General features: G+C 38.7%; 1 pseudogene; it reads right to left on the bottom strand.

Moving 5' to 3' along the window:
* Nucleotides 1–372: 372 nt before the first annotated feature.
* Nucleotides 373–1,496, bottom strand: LOC118986769 (ATP synthase F(0) complex subunit B1, mitochondrial-like; annotated as a pseudogene).
* Nucleotides 1,497–25,003: the final 23,507 nt, after the last annotated feature.

Genomic DNA, 25,003 nt, shown 5'->3' with positions numbered 1-25,003 from the left:
AAAATATCGTTTTAATGAGGATGTGATGAAACTTTCCTAGTATAGTCACACATTCCTAGTTCTAGTATCTATTCATTCTAGCAGTCATTTTGAAAAGCCATCTAAAATCAGAAAGTACAGTTTAAAAGGCAAGATTCTGCTCATTCAAATAATCAGAAAGTACTTGCTGAGTGCTCCAATACACTGATTGACAGGTGGCTGGAATTACAGTGACTGGCCTAAAGCAACACAGAGGCCCTGTCCTCCAGTTGCTTGTGACCTGGCACTGTTCTTCTGTTGCCCTTGTTCAATTCAATGACATCTGTAATTTTTACCTACATGACAAGTCTTGAGATATTATTTCAGAAGATTATGCAATTTGACAAACCTTGTTCGTCTGTCACTTTAATGTAAGGTGATAAATTAATTACAAATTGAAATGATAACTCAGTAGTCTTTAGGTACCAAATATTATTGAAAGCACACTGCACGGTCAAAGTGATCATCGAAACAATTCAAAATGCAGAGCAAGAAGGACGAGAAACATCTCCCTGGCCAACAGATTGCTTTAATTCTGTCACTGGATGAAACTCATGCTTTTTACTTTTAGGAGGGGGAAGTTCCAGTAGAAGGTGACACAGAAAGCTGTTGTCGTGGACTACTTTGCATTCAGTCAAGTGTTTCTAGCTGCCTCAGTCTAGATCGATTCGTTGATGTAACCAGCTGTGCTTGGGCCTAGAGCAAGCAGCCTCAGATCTGCAACGCACTTGGCGACTGTCTCCTTTTCCTGCTGTGCAGAGACGGCCTGCACCACGTGCTTCTCCACCCAATTCATCATGTGCTCTTGCTCTTTTCAACGCATCATTTTCTGCACTGAGATGTGATAGCCCAGGTGATTTTTCACTTCCGAGCGTACTTGATGCAGCCATTCCCGGTGAATAAGCTCTAAGGCCCTAGCAATGTTATTCCTATGAATATCAAAAAGGTAATGGTGCTTTTGAACTAGTGCCTGCCTGGACTTCTCCAGATCCATTGCATTCTGGATGTTTTTGATGGAAACCTGTTTTGCTTCTTCTAATTGGGTGATTTTTTGCTCATTGAGTTTATCAGCAAATTCCCCATTAGAGGCACCATTTTTTAACCATAGAGACCAGCAGCCCTACCATTGGCATGGCAGAAATGGTCTCTGGAGTAACCACGTATATTCCTTTGTCTAGGAAATACAAAATACAGGATAAGCCCAGTCCTGAGCACATGGGGTCCTGTTACACAGGTTCTAAGATAAAGGATCTGGAAGAATTCCTCAGGGATCATCCCACTTTCAAACTTTTCCTCCATGTTCTGGGAGAGGTGGTACAGGGGCAAGACATGACTGTCCAGTGTGGAAGACCTTGCTGCCTGCAAGGCCCCTGGACCGAGGAGGGTTGCACTCTCCAGAGAGGGGCTGCTCTGGCCAAAGCAGGAAGTACCGCTCGAGACAGCCCAGTCAGCGAGGGTCTGCTCCACGCCCTTGGCATCCCAGTGACCAGGACGAGAGCTGATCTGGTGCTATTTTGAATTGAAAGGGAACAGTCGTATGCACACGGATATTCTCTGATAGTCTCTCATTATAATCTAAACATAAAAATTAAATTTTAGTTTATCGATATTCTGTAAAAATATATAACCATTAAAACGAGAATTATGAATAAAGCAGTTAGGGAAACGCTCCTGACACAACATTTGCTGAAGAAAATGATAAAAATTGATAATACACTATGCATATAAAAACAAGTACATATGGATAAAGTCAGGCAGGGGGCACAGAACAAAAGAAGTAAGTGAAATCAATATTTTATATTATGTGCTCCATTTTTTTCACTACTGTAATAATTTTAAAGCATTAATAGTGGAAAAATAACATTTTCCATAAATGGCAGGTTAGAAGTTACCACGCCTGTCTCACAGGATTCTTCTAAAAGTATTTTGAGACAATGTTTCATGAGAATTCTGTATATAGTTTTAAAAATTGAATTTTGATTATTTTTGGAAATTATTTCATCTATGAGATTATTTTTTGCTACGTATGCCAATATAAGCACACTTTTATATCTCATTCTTTCTATTATGACTCCACTTAATATTATTAATATCCTAGGGTTAAATGAGTGTGAAAATACCAAGCTAATCGATGTAAAATAATATAAAACCTGTAAAATGCTGTGTAAATATAAGATTTTATTACTATGAAGAATGGTTTCTTGAATTCTTTTTTTTCTTTGTTTATACTAAGAGGATTGGTTTAATAAGATTTTTAACTTGGAAAAATCTTCCTTCTGCTCCTTCTCTTTATGAGTAAGAAAGACCGACTTTCCCAAAGGAATGTGAAGACACGATTGGTTTATTGTGTTTAAAACAGATTTGGGGATAACTGATAAAGCCAGCCCTGACATCCTGAGAACTTTCGCAGTGGGAAATGGGGCCCAGGACCATCCGCACACATTACACGGCGCGACACATGGGGCGCTGTCTGAATCTAGACGCCCAGGAGAAGCCACTGGGATACTCTCCTGCGGAGGAGCGTCTGGCAACGGAAGTGTGCAGAGAGGAGGGCGAGCGAATTAGGGCTGGACAGTCCCTGTCTTCAGCGTTTGAGAAAGGGAGTTGGGAATTTCAGTTTAAGGGATGATAAAAGTTTTTCCTACATTGCATGTATTTGTTTTATGACTTCTTTTCCCCTGTGAGAACAGCAATACCAAATTTAGGCTGCAAAATTGCTCCCTAAGTGCGGGGCTGTGATCCTGTGTCTCACTGGGCAGCGGGGCTCCAGGGAGAGGACCCCCAGGGCATCGCTGACCTGGTGTAGTGAGTGGGCTGAGACACCCATCAGGAGAAGGGAAAAGGAGAACTGGAACCCCAGGTGGCAATTTGATTCCCTCTTTACAATTGCAGTTTTGTGTCTTGACCTTGGCTTGTTGGAACAGCGACATCTACCGCATACTGTTGAATAGAAGTGGGCAACTTTATCCTGATGTGAATTTTAAGGGAACACTTTGGGGGGGGTGTTGTATTCTTTTTATTATATTATGGAGATTTCCTCCCACTCCTTTAATAATAATTTTTAAAATGAAGATTAGATTATATCTAGAGTTGCCCTGCTTCTTTTATTTTCCTTTTCCCTGAAACATAATGTGTATATTTCAAACCTATACGTATAAAAATATGAAGCCACCACCCAGTATAAGAATAAAAACTTAGCATTAAATTTGAAGCTTCCTATATATTTGTGTTTGGTCAAATTTCCCTTTTTCCCCAAAGTAATTGCAAGCCTCATTTGAAGTTCATTTCCAACCATTCCTTTAACCTTGTACTAATAGAGTATATGCATATCTCTCTCTCTCACACACACACATTTCCTAAGCCATATATAATATGGTTTTTACAGGCTTTTACACACAGTAGTAGTGTCCTTCTGCATGGATTCCTTTGCAACTCATAGTTTCACTCAACATTATATTTATAATGTTTATTTATTTATACATTTATTTTCACTGCTATATAGTAAGCCATTAAATGGATACATTATCACAATTTTTATGCTACTCAACAATAAGGTATTTCCTGTGTTCTTTCAGCATAAACATTGCTGTTTTGAACAATTTTATATATTTTCTTTATATACATAACTCAGAGTTTCTCTAGCGATATAGTACACACATGGAATTTCTGAGTCTGAAGGTACATATATTTTACCAAATCTATCCAACATTGTTTTAACAAGTTACACTTCAACTGGAAGCATATAGCTTTAATGTCACTCTACATATTCCGTAACAATCAGTATGTTAACCAAGGAAGAAGTTCAGGCTGCAATAAAGAACAACAGGCACTCGATAGAGCAAAAGGATTGTAACCTGGTAGACACAGATTGAGGGAGCAACGCCAGATTGAGCTCCAGGCCCTGGGCTGCATAGCTCCATTTGTTGGAGCGTCCTCCAATACACCATGGTTGCAGGTTCGATCCCTGGTCAGGGAACATCAAAGAATTAACCAATGAATACATAAACAAGTGGAACAACAAATCAATCTTTCTCTCTTTCTCAAATCAATAAATGAACATTGAAAACACAAAAGACTGAGCTCAGGGAGAGAACAAATAAGAGCAGGATTTATAAAGGTAAACCCCACAAAATGCAATTCTTGTACACAAATAAAAGATTGATGGCTAGGTTTACAATGGTTGATTAGTTCCAAACATGCAAAGGACAGAGGTAAAAACTGCAAGGAAGAAAGTAAAGTCCACATTTGTCCATATAACAGTTCCAAGATGTTAATGGCCCATCCTTGAGCTGAGTTTTGCAAGAGGCTGGCAAACAAATATCAGCTCTGAGGGCTGAGGAACAAGATGTGCATAGGCCCCACTTCCTTGGTAACTTCCTGACTCTATTTTAAGTAACTCTCTTAGCAGTGATTATTTCATTTTATTTTCTCCATTATCAAGTATCCAAGTTTTTTCCCATCTTTATGAGTAGGCAATTGTGCATCTTTTTTATTTTCCTTTGCATATCTCATTTTCCAGCAAATCTTTTTATTTGTTCACTAGTCATTTAATAAACCCTCTTCTTTTTATCTACATATTCATATTTCTGTTTATGTGTCTACTGATCGTTTTTCTTGTATTGGTTGATTTTAATGAGTTATTTATGTGTTCTAAATACAAATCCTTGTTACAGATATGCTTTAGAAATATCTTTACCTTTTTGTGCTTTGTGCTTTTCTCTAATTATAGTGTCTTATGTAACACAGAACATATAAAATTTGGTACAATTAATTTTATCTTTTGGTTATACTTTGTGCTTGTGTTCTGTGTAGAAAAACACTTATATCCTAAAATTGTGAATGCATTTTCATGTATCTCTTATGTGTTTTCTTCAAAAATTTGTGTTTTCTTATTACATTAGACCTTTAATAAACTTTTGATTTTTTGTGAGTGTGTGTGTGTGAGAGAGAGAGGGAGATCTGTTTTTTTTCCTTCTGTAACAATCATGTCAGTTCCCCTTCTTGAATAGTCCTCCTTTTTCTACCCATCTGCAAATCTTTCTGCAAAATAACTCTGCAATCAGGTGGATTCCTTGGTCACTGCTGTGAAGCACTGAGGAATAATGCCAATGTTACACAAAACTTTTTAAGACCATAGAGTAGGAAAAAAACCTTTTTAACTCAGCTGATCATGTCAGCATAACTCAGGTACCAAAACCCAACAAAACTACTAGAAGAAACAAAAAAACTAACAACTTGGATCCAGTAATATCTGCAAGGATAACACGTAACAATCAAGCGGAGTTTGCCCTGGGAGTGTGAGACTGTCGCAACGCACCCCCTCCAAGCCCGAACACTGGTGTTCTTCTGTGTGGTCGAAGCTCGCCTGGACATGCTTCAACGAGTGTTGGGAAGTGCCAACGAAGAGCTGCCAGGTCAGGATTTGCACGCAGTAGCCTTTGACTGAAGCAGAGATAGAAGGAAATCAGAGTTCTTCTAAGAGACACCAACTACTTCTAGGGGCAGCTGTGGGAAAAAGATCAGTTTTTGGAGTCATTTATCCTAATATTTAAGTGTTTAAAGGAAGGTTTCAAATATATGATGTTGTGCATGTTGCCAACTTCTACTCCTCCTAGATATAGGTTAATCTAGTTCATTATTTATAGCAATGTGACCATTCCATTTATCAACTTGTGTCTAGTTCCTTCCAGTGGTGATATCTCCCATTACCTTGACCTGTGCTCCACTTTCCCATGGGCTGCAAAGCCAACTGCTACATATAATGCTACAAATAGCAGGGAAGTGAAGCCTTTTACAAAAATTGCTAAGGCTTTATTGTTGCAATACCAGCTTCTCTGTCTCTGCTGTTTGACCCTAGGATTCAGATATATCCGGGGGAGTTGGTGGTCTAAGGAATAAAGGAAAATTGCAGGAGGGGGAACATTTTAAGGAAAGAAGAAGGAGTTGAGTAGGAGAGTAGAGGGTGAATTATTTTTCACACTAGTCACTAAGATGGTCCTTCTGTCTCGTTTTCATGACCTAGTACCACAAAAAAATTACAAAATTTCTCATTTCCATTTCATTCAAATTAGAATATCTGTGGGAGCTGGGACCTCCCCCCACCCCAGCAGTTCTGTTCTAGTCTGTCCGAACAGACTGTAGTGGGCAACTGGTGATTGGCAGCTTCATCATGACAATACACATGCTCATGCATCGCATCTCACACAGAGGTGTAGAGTTTTTTGGCAAAACATCAAATCACCCAGGTGACTCAGCCTCCCTACAGCCCAGATTTGATGTCCTGTGACTTCTGTTTTTGCCCCAAACTAAAATCACCTTTAAAGAGAGTAGGTTTTAGGCTGTCAGTGAGATTCAGGAAAATATGGTGGGGCAGCTGATGACTATTGGGAGAACTGTGTGGAGTCCCAAGGTGCCTACTTTGGAGACTGAGGTGTTACTGTCCCACATACTGTGGTTTTTTGTATCTTGTATCTTCTTCAATAAATGCCTCTATTTTTTATATTACATGGTGGATACCTTCTGGACAGACCTCCTGTGTGTGTGTGTGTTTGCTCTGCAAATAGGGGAGTGTATTGTGATTCTGGCATTGGGGAGGAACTACAAGGATGTGCTATAACCACTGAACCTCTAGTCTGGGAAAGCAAAAGCAACAAAACCAGAAGAACTCTTTGGAAACAATAAATTATTTCAGCTAAACATCAGCTGTGTCAATGACAAATGGACTGACTGCACTTCTGGTTATCATGAATAAGGCTGTGGGCTGAGCTGTAGCATGAGAAAAAATGAGGTTGTTTTGGAAAAAACAAGAAAAACTAAACAACACAGTAGCTAAAACAAAACCAAAATATGCTGTTTATTCTACACAAGAGGTCTTACTGAGAATTTTTGTTCTGTTTTTCATTCCTATTTACATAATAAACATTGATATTTACTTTGAATAGTATGGGTAACATGATGGTTGTTCCCTTAGTAGTCAATTTCTGTTGCTAAAGATGAGACATCGCAATAAAATTCAAATGCCCAGCTTAGCATTTTTCATAGACAGTTACATTTTGAAGTTTTTCAAAAAACAAAACTGGAAGCCTTCATGTGGGTAGGCAAAGGCAATTGCATCGTGAGTATTCCAGATCCCTGGGAGGCATTTTTTTCTCTCTTGGAAATTTCCAAAAATTCCTTAATCAATGAGTGTGATTTCCATGTAAATGCCTATAAGACTTTCTCAGTAGTGGGATTATGTCTCTAGAATACAAAATGCCAAATAAAAGCTGCAGGATGAGTGGGCCAAAAATCAAATGCAAAAATAGGGATAAGGAAAATATTAAAAATTGTACTTAAAAAGCAAAAAAAAAAGATTGTGCTTAATTAGAATAACATGAATTAGAATAACAATAACCTTTCAGGTCACTATCTTTTCCCTAAGCTATTGCAATAGTCTTTTTTAGGGTTCTCTCTGTTCCCAGTTTTTACTCACTTCAGTCTCTCTTACACTCAGCCCACCAATTATCTTTCTGGAGTTCAGCTCTGACTGTGTCATTCCTCAGCTCATAAACCTTCAATGCCTCCTCATTATCCTAACAATGAAGATTGAGCCGGGCACTCAATCTCCCAACTAGCTTTACAATTCTGTCTTCCTTTTTATGGTCCTTAGAGTTCAGTTCCCTGTATGGATGCCCCTGGGTATTCCTATCTCTAATTATTGGCTTCCTCATTTCCAACACCGGCAGGTTTTGTGTATGTAATTTCTACCCAACACTATAAATCTAGTTCCCAGAGGCTTTTATAAAGGAATGGTCCCGCACCTGTATGGACGGAATGGTGTCCCCTCAAAATTGATATTTTGAAGGCCTAATCCATAAGATGACTTTTTCTGGAAAGAGGGCCTTACAGAAGAAATTAAGATGAAATGAAGACACGAGGCTGGGCCCTAGTCCTGTAGGACTGCTGGTCTTATGAAAAGAGGAGGAAGAGACAGGAGATGCCTCAGCACACACACAGGGGGAGGGCCCTGTGAGGACACATAAGGAAGCAGTCCTCCGCAAGCCAGGGAGAGAGCTTCTACCTTGATCTTCCACTTCTGGCCTCTAGAACTGTGAGAAAATAAATGACTGTTATTGAAGCCAACGGTCTCTGCTCTTTGGTCATGGCAGCCCCAGCTGACCAATCCACCACCTCATCAGCAAATCCTCTCTGATCACCAGCATTTCCCCTCCTCTGTTTTCATGGCATTTAATTGTGTGTGGATATATATATGATATGCATGCATATATGTGTGTGTGTATTATATATAATATGATGTATCACTTCCCAGCATTAATTATAGTCATTTAATGTTAGGCTTGACCTGAATAAGACAAATTTGATCCTTCTCTAACGTAAAAGTAGTGGGAAGTGCACCATTTAGGTCTGGCATGTACACTCCTTGTTCGAAAGGACTCAGTCTTGTTCTATCTTTTGATTTGCCTGGTCTGACGTCTCCATCCTGAAGCTCATCTGACTGTTGGAGATAGCTCAAACCACACGTGTTCCTGGAAACAGGAAGGAGGAAGGCAGAAGGGAGGGGGCAAAGGGCCCACACCTCTCCATTGTGTCTGCTCCCCAAAGAAAGCCTTCCCAGAAATCTCCAACAGCGCTCTGCTTACATCTCATTCACCAAGATCTAAAAATTATATGTAACACCTAACCACAACAGGTGTGTAACCATTTATTTGGATGCTAAAAAGGGATACTAATGGTAAATAGCAGGCTCTGCCATCTTTAAATCTATTTTATCACCTCCAGGAGACCGTAAGTTCCTTAAGAGCTTGTTTACTGTGTCTGTGCATCTTGAACATTTGGCAGCACTAAGGTTTTCATGTGCAGGACGCTTAAGAATATCCGTGGAGGGAATGAACTAGTTGATATCGCTTCACTTGAACTACGCCATCTAGGTACAGATTAACCATTCCTGCTGCCTGCTCAGGCTCATGGGGCATCCTACGTATTTTTCACAGTGATGTTATGGTGGGGAGGGAGAGATCTGAGTCAGGAGGCCTTTTCCCCTGCCTCAGTTTTTGTCTCACTCGCAAGACACACACAAGTGAGAGACAAGCACGTATAGTAGAAATGAGACGGGAAGTTTATTTATGAAACGCATGAGCACAAAGCTGCCGGCAGGCACCCAGCAAGCCTACATGCCCCGCCTGTGGAGGAAAGAAAGCCATTGGTAAGTCCAATAGTTAAGTTTGTTCTATGCACTTGAGCGGAGGCTGCACTGGGTTCTTAGCTCCTCTAAGCACACTGACTGTTGGGGCTCAGGGGTTATATGCCTCAGCTGGCTGCTAGGTTACCCTTCCTGCCCCCATTGGGAATAAGTACAGCCACAAAAGCTTTCTTTCTCACTTAGTAAAAGCTCTTTGTCTTAGTGAAATTGTTACAGAGGCTCCCTTTCCCAGGGTAGGCCCCTCTTCCTCCTGCGGAGCTCCCACTTGTGATGTTCAGTGCCACCAGCAATCCTAGTAAGATTGTTGCAGATGCTTCCAGAAACCCCTTTCTCAGCACAGTCTCAAGGGCTCTCCCCTTCACTAGCTCTGTTTTGCTTATGATGCTCTGGACATCGGCAATCTGATCAAACTGGGCTCGGGACTGCAAAGGTCATTGATGAGATGTTTTCCTTTTGCTTCTAGGCTCCTGTTTCAAGTTCTGTTCGATTGTAGTGGAGAGGGCCCTGCCTCTGTTTCCCCCGCAGCCGCTCATTCTTAGCTGCTGCTTAGCAGTCACGCTGTCATTATGCTAGAAATGTTATATCTTATGCTGAATTTTCTCAAGATAGAGTTTTCCACTCCTCATAAGGGTCAGATAGTATACAGGGTTCAGCAGAAGTAAGTAAGGCCTGCTTGAGTGTGGTTGGTGAGGTAATGATATGGGTGCAATAGTTTATCGTTTTAATTTGAATGTTTCACCTAAAACGTCATATAGTGTGTTTGCGTATGATATTGTCATGTTACAGAATTACATGCTTGTGATTTTGTAATAAAAGATTTTGTCATGAAAAGGAGGGTGTTATTTGTGCCTGAGCCTGGGCATTTGTCTAAACTTCTCTATAGGCCGTCAGTTTTGGGCGTGACAGTGCTTCCGTTTTTTTGACCTCCCTAAGAGCAAGATTTTGCTTTTAAAACTTCATGCAGTTCCAGGGAGGAAACTGTGTATCTGTACCTTCTAAACTCTGGTGACTTTGGTACCACGGACAACCAGCCTTTTCATCTGTTCTTATGGGTGGTGGTAAAATGGCGTGTGTGAAATGTTACATGATTTTTTGTTTTCTTAAAAAAAAACTACCCTCTTTTGGGATGGTGCCAAGTGCAAAGTATTTACACTGTTCCTTAAATTTTCTGTCTCCTACTTTTTTCACCTTATTTCCTCATACTCTCAACCAGCATTAAAAATCACAAAGGATCTGAAAAATACGAGATTAGTATAGGTGAAGGGGCAGAGATATGGGTGGGGTAAACTCCCCCTCTCTCAATTCTTGCTCCTATGTCCCTACTTGTGGAGGTACAAGGGACATCTGACAGAGGCAATTTCAGGAATGGAATTCGGTGGCTACTGCTCGCTACTTCTTTTCGTCAATGTCACAGTCAAACTGAGCCAGTGAAAGTTTGGTTAAATTGTTTTCCCAACAGGCAAACGATAAGCTTCCTTCAGATTCTCCCAGCCCACAGTCCTGCTGAGGAGGGTCCAAGTTTCTACTAAACATTTCCCTACTGACAGCATTCCTGAAACGGAACCCAATCTCTGGACCTACTTCACTGTGCTATATCTTTGTGTGCACAATTAGCACAGACATACCTAGCAAGGGATCTTTGCCAGGTCTAGCAAAAACACCTAAAGAAATCGAGGCATCTCGGTTTGTTTATCCTAACTCTTCCTTTCCCTAATGTATCCATCAGATCTGTGGTAAATAACAGATGTTGTTAATAACATGGTAAGAGCCACTAATATGCCCATTTTCCCAGGAGTGCAACTGAAGGATCTTCTGTGAATATGGTAACAAGTGACAAATTGTTCACGTGTATTTTCATGAAATGTTTTGACTGCTGAAGTTGTTCTATAGCAGTTCATTAAAAGACCCATAAAATATGTAAGTTTACATTCTATAAAAAGATCATCAGGAATTTCTTGGCCGATAGTATCCCTCCTATTAAGCATCTGTTTTCTATTTTCTAAAGGACTGTGGCAGGGGTTGTCCAATTGTATATTAAAAATAGTTGATTTAAGCTGGATGAAAATGTTGTAATTTCTTATTAAAGATTAGTAACCCACCAGTGAAGTGTCCTTAGAAGGCAACCAGCAATGCGTATGTAGCACATCTGGTTTCAAAATATTAAAAAATGATAAACACTCACCGATCCAATCCATCTGTTCTCTCCATCTGCATAATTGTCGTATTTTTTAAAACTAAGACACGCACTGAGCTCGACATTACACAAAGCTAAAGAATTTTGCTTCTTGATTCCTAGGCAGTAATGAATGATCGAGGTCAGTTTCAGAGGAATGCCGTGTGTATTATTGCATATGTAGGCATTCTGAAAAACCGTTCAAAACTCAATTCCAATATAAGTAAGCTGTCCTTGACTGGCAGCCGGGAATGGCATCAACTGGATAGAATGTTAAAAATCACAGGCTGATGTTTGGGGCTCAAGAGTGTCAAGAACTCAGTAAAAACTAAGACCGTTACCAGTAGCTAGCCCTTACTGAGTGCTTCATTTGTGCCAGGCACTCTGATAAGCACTTTACAGGAACTTTGTGTAGTTCTCATCACAACCCTTACTGACCTCATTTTGGAAACAAAACTGAAGCTCAGATGGTAAGTTTAGCCAAGGTCACACGGCTAGTGCATGGTGAAGCCATGATTCACATTTGGGCATTAAAACTCCAGTAACTATTTTCTTGCCCTCTCTGTGCAAAGGCACAAATTATCTTTTTAAATACTATCAGTCAGTGGGGCAGGGGAGAGGGATGGGAGGGGGGAATGGAGACAACTGTACTTGAACAATATAAATAAATAAATAAATAAATAAATAAATAAATACTATTAGCCTACCAGCCTTAACAGTTTTTTCCTAAAAGCTGTAGCTCTCAAACGTCATGAACTGCTTCCTCAACCTGCACCTCACCCATAAATTCATTACATGATAACATAGGTCACAGTGATAATAATCAATACTTGTTAGTATCACTGAGTTTCAGTGTGGTTCCAAGCTCCCTGCAAATGAACTCACTTAACCCTCATAATAATCCTACACAATAAGTAAGATTACTACTTCCACTTTCAAATCAGGAAAAATGAGGCATAAGCAGTTAAATAATTTGCCCAGGTCAAACAACTAGGAAATAAAACCCCCCAAAATTGAACCCAGCAACTCCCTCGCAGGCGCCAGGTGCCATGTGCAGTGATTCGCGTATGAGGACCAATAAAACACAGCTTATTTCAGTCAGCACGTTTTCTAAGTCCATCCCTGTGGTAGCGTAGGTGTATCCGAACTTCAGTTCTTTTTGTAGCTGGATAATATCCCACTGCATCGATATACCACGTTTTGTTTATCCGTTTATTTTTCCGTACCCGCATCGGTTGTTTTCACCTTCAGGCCGCTGTGAAGGACGCTGCCGTGGGGGCCAGTGGACACGGATCTGTTCAGATCCTGTTTTCAGTTATCTGGGGCATACACCTGGGAGTAAAATCGCTACATCATATAGTTAAAATGTTACATTTTTATGATCACATTATTTTTGTGTAAGAAAATAATACATTTTTAAAAACCATGGTCTGTGCTTTGGAGGACTCATGTTAATAAGGCAGAAATCTGAGCTAGTAATTAAAGTAATAGAATATACGCTGTATTGGTAGCATGCGCGAGGGGCTGTAGGGACCAGAGCAAGCCCAGTATTGCTCAGTGTGGGCTGTAGGGCTTCAGGGAAGGCTTCACCAATAACATCTGGAAAAGCTCCTACAGGATGAGAAAACAGTCTCCAGGAAAATGGTGACGGCTAATAGGAGAAGGGGTGAAGTGGGGCAGGAGGTAGGCGAGAGCACTTCAAATGGAGGAATTCTTTTAAACAAAGTCTCAAAGATGTGCCAAGCCCAACTGGGGTGGTTCATTTTATCAATAGGTGTCAACTAAATGGGTCCCTGGGTGCCCAGATATTTGGTCACATTATTCTAGGTGTGTCTGTGAGTTTTTTAGGTAGGGTTAACATTTGAATCTGCAGACTAAGGCAGGTTTTTTCCTGAAGGAGGAACATCACCCTGTCCGTTGAAGGCCTATTCGCGCGTGGCAAACACAAGGCCTGCAGGCCAGATCCGTCCCTGCACCGTGTTGTATCCTGCGCAGCACCTTGTTTCTACCCGGCAGCAGCACAGAGCTCCTTGCCCCTCGTTGAGGAGTAGTTACATTTCTACAGTCCTAAAATTACATTCGGCCTTTGAAGGCCACCGAAAGGCTGCTGTGGCCCCCTGGTAAAAATGAGTTTGATACGCCTGGATGGAGCAAAAAGGCTGATCTTCCTGCAAGTACGAGGAAACTCCCGCCTGACTACTGAGCTGGAACATCGGTGTTTTCCTGCCTTCAGAAAACTGAAAACCTGCAGTTCTCCTGGGTCTTGAGCCTGTAAGCCTATCATCTGGAATTTACACCTTTGGTTCTCCTGGGTCTTCAGGTTGCTGAATATGGACCTTGGGACGTGTTAGCCTCCTGAATCCCATTAGCCAATTCCTTATAACAGATTTCTTTTTGGGTATAAATGCACAACTTGTTGGTTTTGTTTCCCTGGTGAACCCTGGCTGATGCGCCAACACACTGTAGCTTGGTGTGGCTGTGTCTGCAGGTGAGTGAAGGGCTTGTGGATGCTCTTACGTAGTTTCTAGAGTTAAAAACCATGCTCCCTTCGAATTATGCACTCTTCTTCACCTATTACCTGTTCCCACACCCTGTTGACTCATTTTCAAAATGACGTCTTAGCTGTTGGCTCTTTTTTGGACACTCGAGGCCCTTTGGCATTTGGCTGCATCTTAGCTTCCATTTCCCCCTTCATGCTTGTGCATCATTTGTGCTCCAGCCATCCTTGGCTCTAGATGAAATGTTCCATAAATTCACTTCTCTGACGCTGGGTATTTGTCCGTGTTTCATTCTGCAGAGATGTCCTTTCTCCATCACTGGTTGATTATATCAAACTCATGCTTGAAGGTTTATGAAACCATGCGAGCTCCTAAGGGTGGCCAGTTCTATCTGCTTTGTTGGTTCACTGCTTTATCCTGAATGTCTAGGATAGTGACTGTAATGAAGGAGAGAGAGATTATCTGACAGAATTCATAACCTAAGATGAGTTGTGCTCCAACCCTTAACCTTCCTGGTCTGGTCACGTGTGCTCATTTATTCCCGTTGAGGTCACTTGCAGCTGAAAAACACTCAGGCCAATCCACTGTCTATAGAGGTTTAGTCATTTCGAATATTGAAAGCTTTTTCTTGCAAAAAGTTGGTCACAAGGATGAAGGCTCAGCATTCTCCTCTTCCTCGTGTTCTTCCCACACTTTAAGACACGTAAACGCTAAAATTCTCATGTAGTCACAGAACAACTTCAAGCCATTGGAGGATATTTTATTTCTGGATAATTAAACAAAAATGATGTTTACTAGAAGCCAAAAGAAACACTTTTAGTCAATTTATGCACCAACTATTGTTAAGATGGCCGAGTGCTCTGTTTTTAAATGAAGGCATTGCCTGGGCTCTTCATCTCTGACTGCATCTAAAATAATACGTTTCACCGTGAGTTTAATTATGATGACCTGTTTACCATTAGTTTGAAATAAGTCTCATTATTGCACTGCTTATTGATTTTATTATATTTGATTCCACTATACTATTAAAAAGAAATAATAATTAGTCTCATAGCTTGAGACTTCTGCAATTATTTCTTTCTTTTGTAGACTGTACTGAAAGAATTTTCACATAGTTTACATATTCTAAGTGCCAAGCATCCTTATTAAGTGAGGGAAGAACTTAAGTCTTCAAGGAAAAGAACGGGAATACAGAGAACTCGTCCCTGTAGACAGTGGCCATGATGAGGGCTTAAACATAGATCTTATTCCCAGATCTTATTCCTCATGGTTTTTATCCCCTTCTGACTTACCCCTTTGAAAGAAAACTTTTACTTAAACATACAAAGCTTCCCAAAGTTTTGCTTCAAAGCATATCTTCTCAGGTAGGTGAATGAAGCAACCAACTGTCACTAACAAGCTTAAGAATGGAGGTAACCTTGTGCTTTTCAAAAGGAAGTAGATGAGAGGATTTCTAGAACAATGTAAATAGGTCACTATGTAAGTCCTTTATGGCTCTACGGTAGCCATGTATTAGAGTTATTTTTTAGTATAAAATGCATTTAAATTTTTCTCAACTGAAGAAAATATAGAAATGTTCATTGGTGCTTTAATAAAATCAGTGAATAAATTTCTTTCAATCTGTAATGTCATTTGTGCAGTGAAAAGGAAATAAAAAATGATATGTAAGATTTTAATATTCCAGATTCAGCATTTAATATTTACTGATCTCTTTAGGAGCTGAATTTTTCCATCCACCTTTTTTATTCTTTAATGGAAAATGGATTCTTTTAGGTATTGATTAACAAGTTTGATTACTAAATTAGTTTCTTTCCAAAACTCCAATAAGGTTTTGTTGTGACAAAAGGTATCAGGAAGCTCATTTTTATTATTTATATATCATCATTACTCTCTTCATTCTCTTTGGAGAGATAAACCTTTCATGATGAATATTATCTGAAATAGTTCTTAGTCTCTTGATATCAAATGTGGGTCCAGCTATACTTTTGTTTATGGTATAATAACAAATCAAGGTGTAGATACTTAAGCCATGAAATGCTACATTTCTCAAATGGTAGGTTGATAGCAAGAAATTTTAAGGCTTTTATATAGGGCAAAACACATTATAGATACCCATCATATGTTTGCCTATGGAATACTTTAAAAAAACACTTATATAATTACTTCTTCAGGTATTGGATCTCAAAGCCAGTGAAAAGACCAATACCTTAGAATAATTTTTAAGAATGTTCATTTTTCCCAAGCTTAGGGAGAAATAGCAACATTGTTGTCGTTCCTGTTCACTTCTCACTACTGCTCCTGTTACACAATCACACAGCACTGCTACTTTTTACCTCGGTCATTGGCAAAGTCCATGGCTCTCGTTGTTACCTGAATACAGTTGGAAGTGTAACACAAGATCCTTGGTCATTCCACAGTAGATTCAAAGGGTGATTGTCCTAAAGGATTCTGAACAAATTTTAAATACTGAGAAAACTGTGTTAGTTCTAGCAGGAATAGAAATAGGGCAGACCAGTGCTTTCATGAAGGAAAGGAGAGGATTTGCTCATCTATAGCAAAGTAGATGTTTAAGTACTGATAATTGTTGGGTGAAACATTGAGTGAAGGAGTGAATAAACAACTGACTCATGGATGCACTGTAGACATGCAAACTTCCAGGAGTTTCACTTACAAAATCGTATTACATAGAACAGTGCAGCTACCTCTTCTCCCCCAAAAGTAAAGAGTTTCTTGCATGTGATGCAAAACCTACACTTAGAGTCACCTGAGATGGAATGTGACATACCAAATGAGGTTTTAGAGATTTTTAACACACAATTTATACAATATAGATGGATGGCCATTTGATTTCTGTTGTTTTGATGTTCTCCTCCCCAATGGAACCAGAAAGTACCTGATTACTCAGCATTCTGGGCTTTTCAAGCCTGAATAATCTGAGTAGAGTAGCTGAACAACTGTCTTTACTTAAGTTGGAAAGAAGAAATCCCATGGAAAAATACAAGTGTAATCACTACAGAGTTTTCCATGGATGTTTTAGCTACTGATTAAAAAAAAAATTTTAAACCACTGCAGGAGAAATGCTGAGGTTAGATTCAAGATACTGTGAATCAAGTTTTAATGACTAAACAGAATCCTCAGATTATGGAACCACAAATGCATTCATGTCAAGAAATGTGGATGGGGGTAAATTACACCAGACAATGATTGTCTTGATAGGCCATTTTTTTTGCAAACCAATTTTGTTTTTTTCTCACTACAACAATTATTGTTCTTGGAATGTGATCTGTGAAAAGTAGCATTTTCCCTGTCTTTGAAACTTCACATTAAGAAAACACCCATATTTCTACTTTAGTTACCACAGGAGGAAGGCTGACTTCTCAATTTTAGAGAGTACAGAATTATAGCCCTCCAAATACATGAGTGGTAGTTTGAACTTGACCTAACAAAATCAAACCCATAAGTTGCCTAACTTCCAGAGATAGAATGCAAAAGCAAACAAAAAAAATAGAAATGTTATTTTCTTTCTGTAACTTTGAGGATGGATCATTTTTTTAAAAATATCTCTTAAAGGTGAATCAAAGATGGTCATGAGGGCCAATTTCTACTAGAGCTTTCTTATTTTCTGTCCATTACACAAGAGTTAAACAAAATGTTTGAATGGAACGTTTAATAGCAAAAGACATTTATGATGTTTACTTAATGTTTTGGACCATTAAGCACCAATGACATGAGTTATTGGATGTAATATCTGGCCAAAAATCTCTTGACCAGGCTGCTATTTACTACTATTGGAGCTGCCAGCATCCCAATTTGAAAAAAAAAAAATCTGTGGCCAAATTTTAGTTTTCTCAGAGGACTTTGGATTTGAAAATATCTCCCGTTGCCAGAAAGTACCTTTTGAAGTTTACATTAAGATGGATATTTATTTATTTTTTCCCTATAACAATGACAGTGGTTGAGATAAACTGTTTAATTCTAAATAGAAAACACATCTGCTGTGTCTGCATTGTTTGTGGTTGCTGGAGGGGTGACAATTTAAACCAAGTAGCACACATGACGTTTTAAGTGAGATGTTGTGTGAGGGCTCCCAGCTGCTGACGGTGTCCTCTCCTGCTCAGCTGGGGCCAGTGGGACCTCGGGAGTCAAAGCCCCGTTAGGAGCCTGGTGCAGATGGACATCCAGGGATGTCTTCTGCTTCCCTTCCTTCTCAAAAAAGTGGGAGAGTGGCAAAGAAAGACTCAAAAATCCACAGTTTCCCTGGGTATATTACCTGCTGATCTATACAAAGAAATTCAAATAGTTTTCAGACATATTCTCCACCCCAAATTGTATTAGTCTTTGTTGGAATTGAATGAAATACATAATTTAGAGAGTGGATATCCTTGTAATATCAATTTCTTCCATGTACATTTTTACATGTCATGTTTAATACAAGTTTCAAATGTTTTCATATATTCTTCCGTATTTATTGTTACATGCATTCTTAATGTACATTGCACTTTTGTTGCCATTTTTTAATAAGATCTTGCCTGTCATTATATATCAGAGCTTTCTGTTGTTTGTATGAGGGGAAGTTAGTGCTTTTTACATTAGTATTAGAATCTGCATCAATACTGATTTTTAAGATTGTTTCTAATAGGTTGTCAGTTTATGCTCTATAAATGATTTTGTAGTTTATGATAATGTTGCTTTCTCTGTTGTAATTATTATACTTCTCATTTGGTTCTCCTGCCTAAGTGTATTATCTAACACTCCCAAAACAATATTAAGTGATGTTGGCAATAGTGGGCATCTTTATCTTTTCTCATGATTTAGTAGAGATTTTCAACATTAAGCCTGATGTTAGTTTATTTATTTATCGGTTTGTTTATTCCATTTCATCTATAAAATATTAGAATGCAGCCAAAAAATAAAGATATTTAAAATCTAATAACAATAATACTAATCACTTTTAATAATAAAATAATTCCTTAACATTATCAACTATTCAGTAAATAATCAGGTTCCAATTATCTTATAATGTCAAAAAGAATTTTCAAAATCAATATCCAAAAAGATCCATACATTGCAATTAGTTAATAATTCTCTCTTTTAATTTCCCCAGCTTATTTATTTATTTTCTTCTTTTCTGTATTTTTATGGCAAAAATTAGACTATTCACCCTATAGAGTTTCTGACAGCTTGAGTTTTGCTGATTGCATCTCCCTGGTATTATTTAAAGGGTCTTCCTGTCATCTGAGGTTCTGCATGTCGGTTGTTTGATCGAGAGTCTTGGTCAGATTAAGGATTATTTTATTTTATTTTATTTTTGGCCAGGCTGACTTCTAGTATGTGGTGCATTTTTGGGGATGCACACGATATCTGATTACAGTTCTCTTCTCTGTGTTAGTGGCTGATATGATTGATGCATATACTTATTACTTTATTAGGGTAAAATAGCAATTTTTCCAATTTCATCACTATTGCTTTAAATGGTTTTTCTATAAAAATATATCTTTTTAAATTACAAGGTCAGTCAAGGGCTTTGCTTCAATCACAATTATCTTGAATTAGCAGAAGTGAATTATATGTGATCCCATTTCATCACACAGAATATTAAAAAGATATATACTCTAGAGGTGAGATAAAATAAAACAATGATTAATTCATCACTAACATGTTTTAACAAAAATATTTTTGAGTGAAAGTATTATTTAAGTGTGTTTAATGGTAAAAAATAATACACAACCACTAGTAGAGTTGATTACCCCTGACCAGATTTCAGCTAAGGATTCACAGTTTGCCCTCCTCTGCTTTTGCCGCATCAGTGCCATAGTCAACACAGTGAAAAAGTTGAATATCTTAGTCTTATTATGATAGTAGGTTTGACCTCGTGGACCTCTTGCAATGCCCTGGAACTCTCCAGACCACACTTTGAAAATCACTGCACTTGACCGAGGTCCCTACAACCAGGGACATTCTCTCCCGCCACTGGATCCCATCTGTGCCAGCTGAGCCAGAGCACAGCTGAAAATGAACTCAGAGGAACCTGCTCCCACCGCCCAATGTACAGCAGCTGTCCCGTCAGCATCCCATCATCCTATTTCAATTCTCTGGAGAGCACTTACTGCCATCTCAGAATTGTCTTCATTATTTTCCATGGTTTATTTTCTCTCTCCTCTTTGTAGGATATAAATTATTTAAGAAACATGCTTTTTCTTACTTGTTCATATTTTAGCACAGTTGGGTTTTTTTTTGAATAGTTAATGAGTGACTGAATAAAAATGTTTATATTTACATAGAAATTTTCTGTTTTTCATCCTTATTAAATTTATTGGGGTGACATTGGTTAAGGAAATTATATAAATCTCAATTGTGCAGTTCTATGATACATCTCCTGTGTATTGCATTGTGTGCCCACCACCCAAAATCAAATATATTTGACCCCCTTTACCCTTTACTAACCCTACCCCCTTCCTTCTGTTGCTGTTGTTTGTATCTATAAGTTTTCGTTTGTGCTTTTTCTTGTTTGTTCCTTTGTTACTTTCAGTTTTAGATCCCATTTATGAGTGAAACTGTATGATTCTAGATAATACCAGAAGCAGGGGTCACTTACAGGAAATGAGAGGAAGGAGGAGGGAGGAGAGGCAGTAGGACCTGGAATAGCTATAGACTAAGTTTTATGTTAGGAAGAAGCTTTCACTTTTCAGGTGGTTATCATTTGGCCAATCACCTCTTCTTTTCTTACCAAATTCCCCGGCTTTTACATTGCATGTTCTATCTAGTCATATTTCACATGCTGTGTTATTTATGCCCTTTCCTATACTGGTGTTGACATGGTAACATGACCCCCAAAAACCAGAATGGATGTCTGCTGTCCCATCTGTCACTTTCTGCTCCTCTCTGAACATCTCTCTTTGCACTCTGGCGTGTAGAAGATGATTGCTCAATAACTACTCTCCATTTCGAAAGCTTCATTTTATTCATATCCTGGAGAAAAAGCAATCATCACCAAACTGCAATTCCAAATTCGCTGGAAAGTCAGAGTGCAAAGATTCTTTGGCCACATCGGGAAACACATCATACATCCATGTTTAACCACAGACAGGACCTCACCAAAAATGTGCATGTAGGGAGGCTACCCCTTGATAAGAGGCTTCCTTAGAAAAAGGATTCCATGATGTTGCAAAAGGTAGCAAGACAAATACCATAGGATATCACCGTTAACAGGAATCTAAATAACAAAACAAACAAGCAAGCAAAATATGACCCAAAACACTGAAATACGGAACAGGCTGACAGGGACCAGAGCGGAGAGGGGAGAGAATCACAGGGGAAAAGGGGAAGGATTCACATGAACAAGTATAAAGGACACATGGACAATAACTAAGGTGGGGAGTGGAGATGGGGGGGAGGCGGGGAGCACTGCAGGGGGTGCAGGGCTGGGAATATAAGACAGAAAACTGTACTTGAACAAGAATTAAATTTAAAAATAAATAAATAAAATAAATAAAAAAAGAAAAGGAATCCACATGTGCTAAGTGGAAGCTCAGATGAGGTCTTCTATGCTTTCTAATGTATTTTATCCATTTTCATAGAAAAAAATGTTAAAAATTTTCTATACCTTTAATGTTTAAATAGATAAATTTATGTGCCTTTTGGTAAACTAACTCTGACATCATGCTTCCTACAAACCAAAGGCCAAGCAGGCTCCATTCATCCATCCCATAGGGAACCTGATCTTTCCAGCGACCCATTGCAAATATATTTTAAAACAAGGTTTTGCAAATGTTCCTTAGCTCTTCTTCTCTGGTTCCTTTCAATCCGTAAGATCCAAACTTTTTCCTATGGGTGCCAGATTCTTCTCCCTGTGGGATTATCTCTGTCATCTTTCTTTTTTTTAATTTTTAAAAGATTTTATTTATTATCTTTAGAGGGGAATTGAAGGAGAGCGGGACAGAAACATCAATGTATGGTTGCCTCTCATGCATCCCCTGCTGGGAACTGGCCTGCAATCCAGGCATGTGCCCTGACTGGGAATTGAACCGTGATCCTTTGGTTTGCAGGCCCGTGCTCAATCCACTGAGCTACTATACCAGCCAGGGCTCCGTCATTTTTCTATGTTTACTCAGAACCCCAGTTCCATCCTGCCACAAGCTTCCACAGTCTCCTATCTCAAGGCTTCTGAAATCTTGGTAGTCTCGAGTCCTGTTGTCTTGAATCCTTGCTATTTTTACAGAGCAGCACATGTAAGACAAACCAAGCACTCTCTCCAGCTGAAGCTGGTTGCCTCCCAGAAACCCACTCTATTATTTCTCAAAGGCCCCTCTGCAATTGCAGGAGTTACTGAAAAGGACAATGGGAGCAAACCCACCAGTCACAGTGATTTACAAAATCTCATGTAGTTTTCCTCCTGAAGCAAGAACAGAAGTGTTAAGAGATACAAAAAAAGAAAATTGCCTCTCCACCTTGCTCTTCTGTCCTCATTATCTTATCTAAAACACCTGTAATGGGGGAATTTTTAAATCCAATTGTCATCTGCACTAACTTATTTTTAATCAAAAATACTTACAATCCTACAAAATTAGCAAAGTGTAGTTGAATAGGTATTGAATTAAAAGTTAAAGTCCTAGCCCTGACCAGTGTGGTTTTTCCTGCCAACCAAAATGTTGTGGTTTGATTCCTGGCCTAGATTGAGGGTTTGGTCTTCAGTTGGGGCACATAAAAGAGGCAATCAATTAATGTTTCTCTCTTTTCTCCTTCCCTTCCCCTCTCTCTGAAAATAAATAATATCTTTTAAAAAGTTAAGGTCCTAGTTTGGAGTTTGAAGTTAAGTTACATAATTTAGGAAAAATTTTTCTCTGAGACTTGGTTCGTATTTTTTTTACTTTTCCGCATCATGTGGCCAATCATACCTGCCTTACTCAAGTGGTAAAGATCAAGCAACAAGTTTTATAATTAAATACTTTACAATTTATAAAATGTTTTATTTTCCAGTGGCTTATAAGTTCTTTTGGGTATGGGAGGCTAAGGCTGATCATCTTTACATTCCATTAGACTCAGTCGAGTGACCTGACTACAGCCTGGATTTGCTGAATGCTGAGGAATGAGTTCAGCATTACTGTCTTCACCCCGTCATTACCTCCTATGTTGTTGTTCAACAGGATTGACCTATTTTTGGACCCCTATTGAGATATCACATTATATTTTCTCTATAGCTGGAGTCCAGAGTTTATGTCCAAAAGATGTTTTCACTGTTGAACTGTGGTTCTCATCTGGCCAACTACCTCTTCCTCTGGCATATTTACTTTTGCTCCATTACTTACTAATCGCCCTCATCTAAGTTCATTACTTTGATCTATCTATTTTTTAGCAATATCAACCATACACTTATCATCTTGACCACTCAGTGGTAGGGGGAAAATCTATTAACATTATCTCTCTACATAACATAAAGACAGATACAAAACAACTGGAAATTGAGAGAGGTTTTTAAACACTAGATTGATGGATCATTGATATAGCCTGAACACTAATAAAACCATTAAGAGAGAGCCTAATGTTTATAAAAATAAAATCGTAGTGTCCTTAATGTTGTACATTTTGTCCTCCCAAAAGCTACTTCTCCATGCTGCAATCAGTTTATACCCAACATATACATACAGGGCTGACAATAGTAGACTTATAGTGGTCTGCATGGAAAATACAATAATTAGTAAATAAGAAGAAGAAGAAGAAATTCTGTGTTTTGCCCTCTAATGACTGTAAATCTACTTTTGCCCTACCTGGTACTTTGTACCGTACAATGTGCCCCACAACGCTCTCCAATTCACTCTGTCCTGTAGTGCCCAACAACAGCTGAGTAGGGTGCCCTCAGTGGAATCATTTTATCTAAGGCTCCCTGACCTCTCAACCTTTCTCCAAAACAATGAATTTAATTATTTCATTCAAACAGTTGTAGCCATCCATGATAAGCTAATGTCCATTTAGCGATCATGACTCAAAGAATAACACAAATGAATACCATTGGTAGTTGAAATTATAACTTAAATTTATTAATTTATTTTGACAACTATTTTCATGTGTTAATCCCTACATGAGGTTCTGGGAATATAGATGTTAATAACATGCAAAGTCTTCATTTTCAGAGTTCAGACTCATGCAGTGAAAATGACCCTTCCTTGGCTCAACATTGCGTGTAATGGCATGGTACAATTAATTAATCTCTCTACATTTAAGACACTCAAAACTTGGAAACAGCTTGCGAAAAAAATTATTTCCATTTACCACTACCAGATAGGCAAGGCAATTTCCATGAATTACCTTACTGAATACTAACAACAATTCTGAGAGTTAAGTATTACTGTTCTCTCACAGTAAGTTCACCTAGTGTTAGGCAGAATCAGCTTTTGAATCTTCTGTTTTGATTCAACATTGGGGCTGTTAACTTCTATTTTATGTCATCTCTTTATGGTCTCCTCTGACTGGAGTTAACCTATCTACCTTTCCCCAAAGCTGTGCCATCTTGTACATCTCTGGGTCATCTCAGATGACAATCCACAGCTGAAGAGGAATCCACTGTTAGCCCTGGTGTGAGCAACGTCTAACTGGTAAAGGGCAGAGCATAACAGAAGTTAACTTAGAATAACCAAAAAATAGTCTAGATTTTACTTTAGGAAAGCCTTATGTTATAAAATATTGCTTTGGCATGATGCCACAAGCAGAAACAATAAAGGAAAACACTGGTAGATCTGACCACATACAGAGCTAACCACCTGAACATCTAAAGGTTAAAATCAGCACTTAACAGAATTGAAATGAAAGAACAAACCAGAAAAGCATAACAACATATAAAATAAATAGTATTAATATATTAAATGTATGCTTTCAAAATAAGAAAAGTAAGTCAAAATGTGAACAAAATTAACAGCAAGGAATTGCAAAAATAAAAATATGAGTGACCAATAAGCAGAAGGTGAAAAATTTTGTGTCATTTAGCTAAGAAGGAAACAAAAATTAGAACAAAAGTATTTGGAATATTGATAATGCATACTGTTTTTAAAAGTTTTAGAGAAATGGGCAGTCTTATTGCTGTAGGAAACAAAATTTGTATAAGATTTTTGGAAAGCCACTTGA

The sequence above is a fragment of the Sturnira hondurensis genome, unplaced genomic scaffold (assembly GCF_014824575.4).
Source record: "Sturnira hondurensis isolate 20B ecotype Veracruz unplaced genomic scaffold, ASM1482457v3 Scaffold0004474, whole genome shotgun sequence".
NCBI classification, from domain to species: domain Eukaryota; kingdom Metazoa; phylum Chordata; class Mammalia; order Chiroptera; family Phyllostomidae; genus Sturnira; species Sturnira hondurensis.
This window is presented reverse-complemented; position numbering and strand designations above follow the sequence as displayed.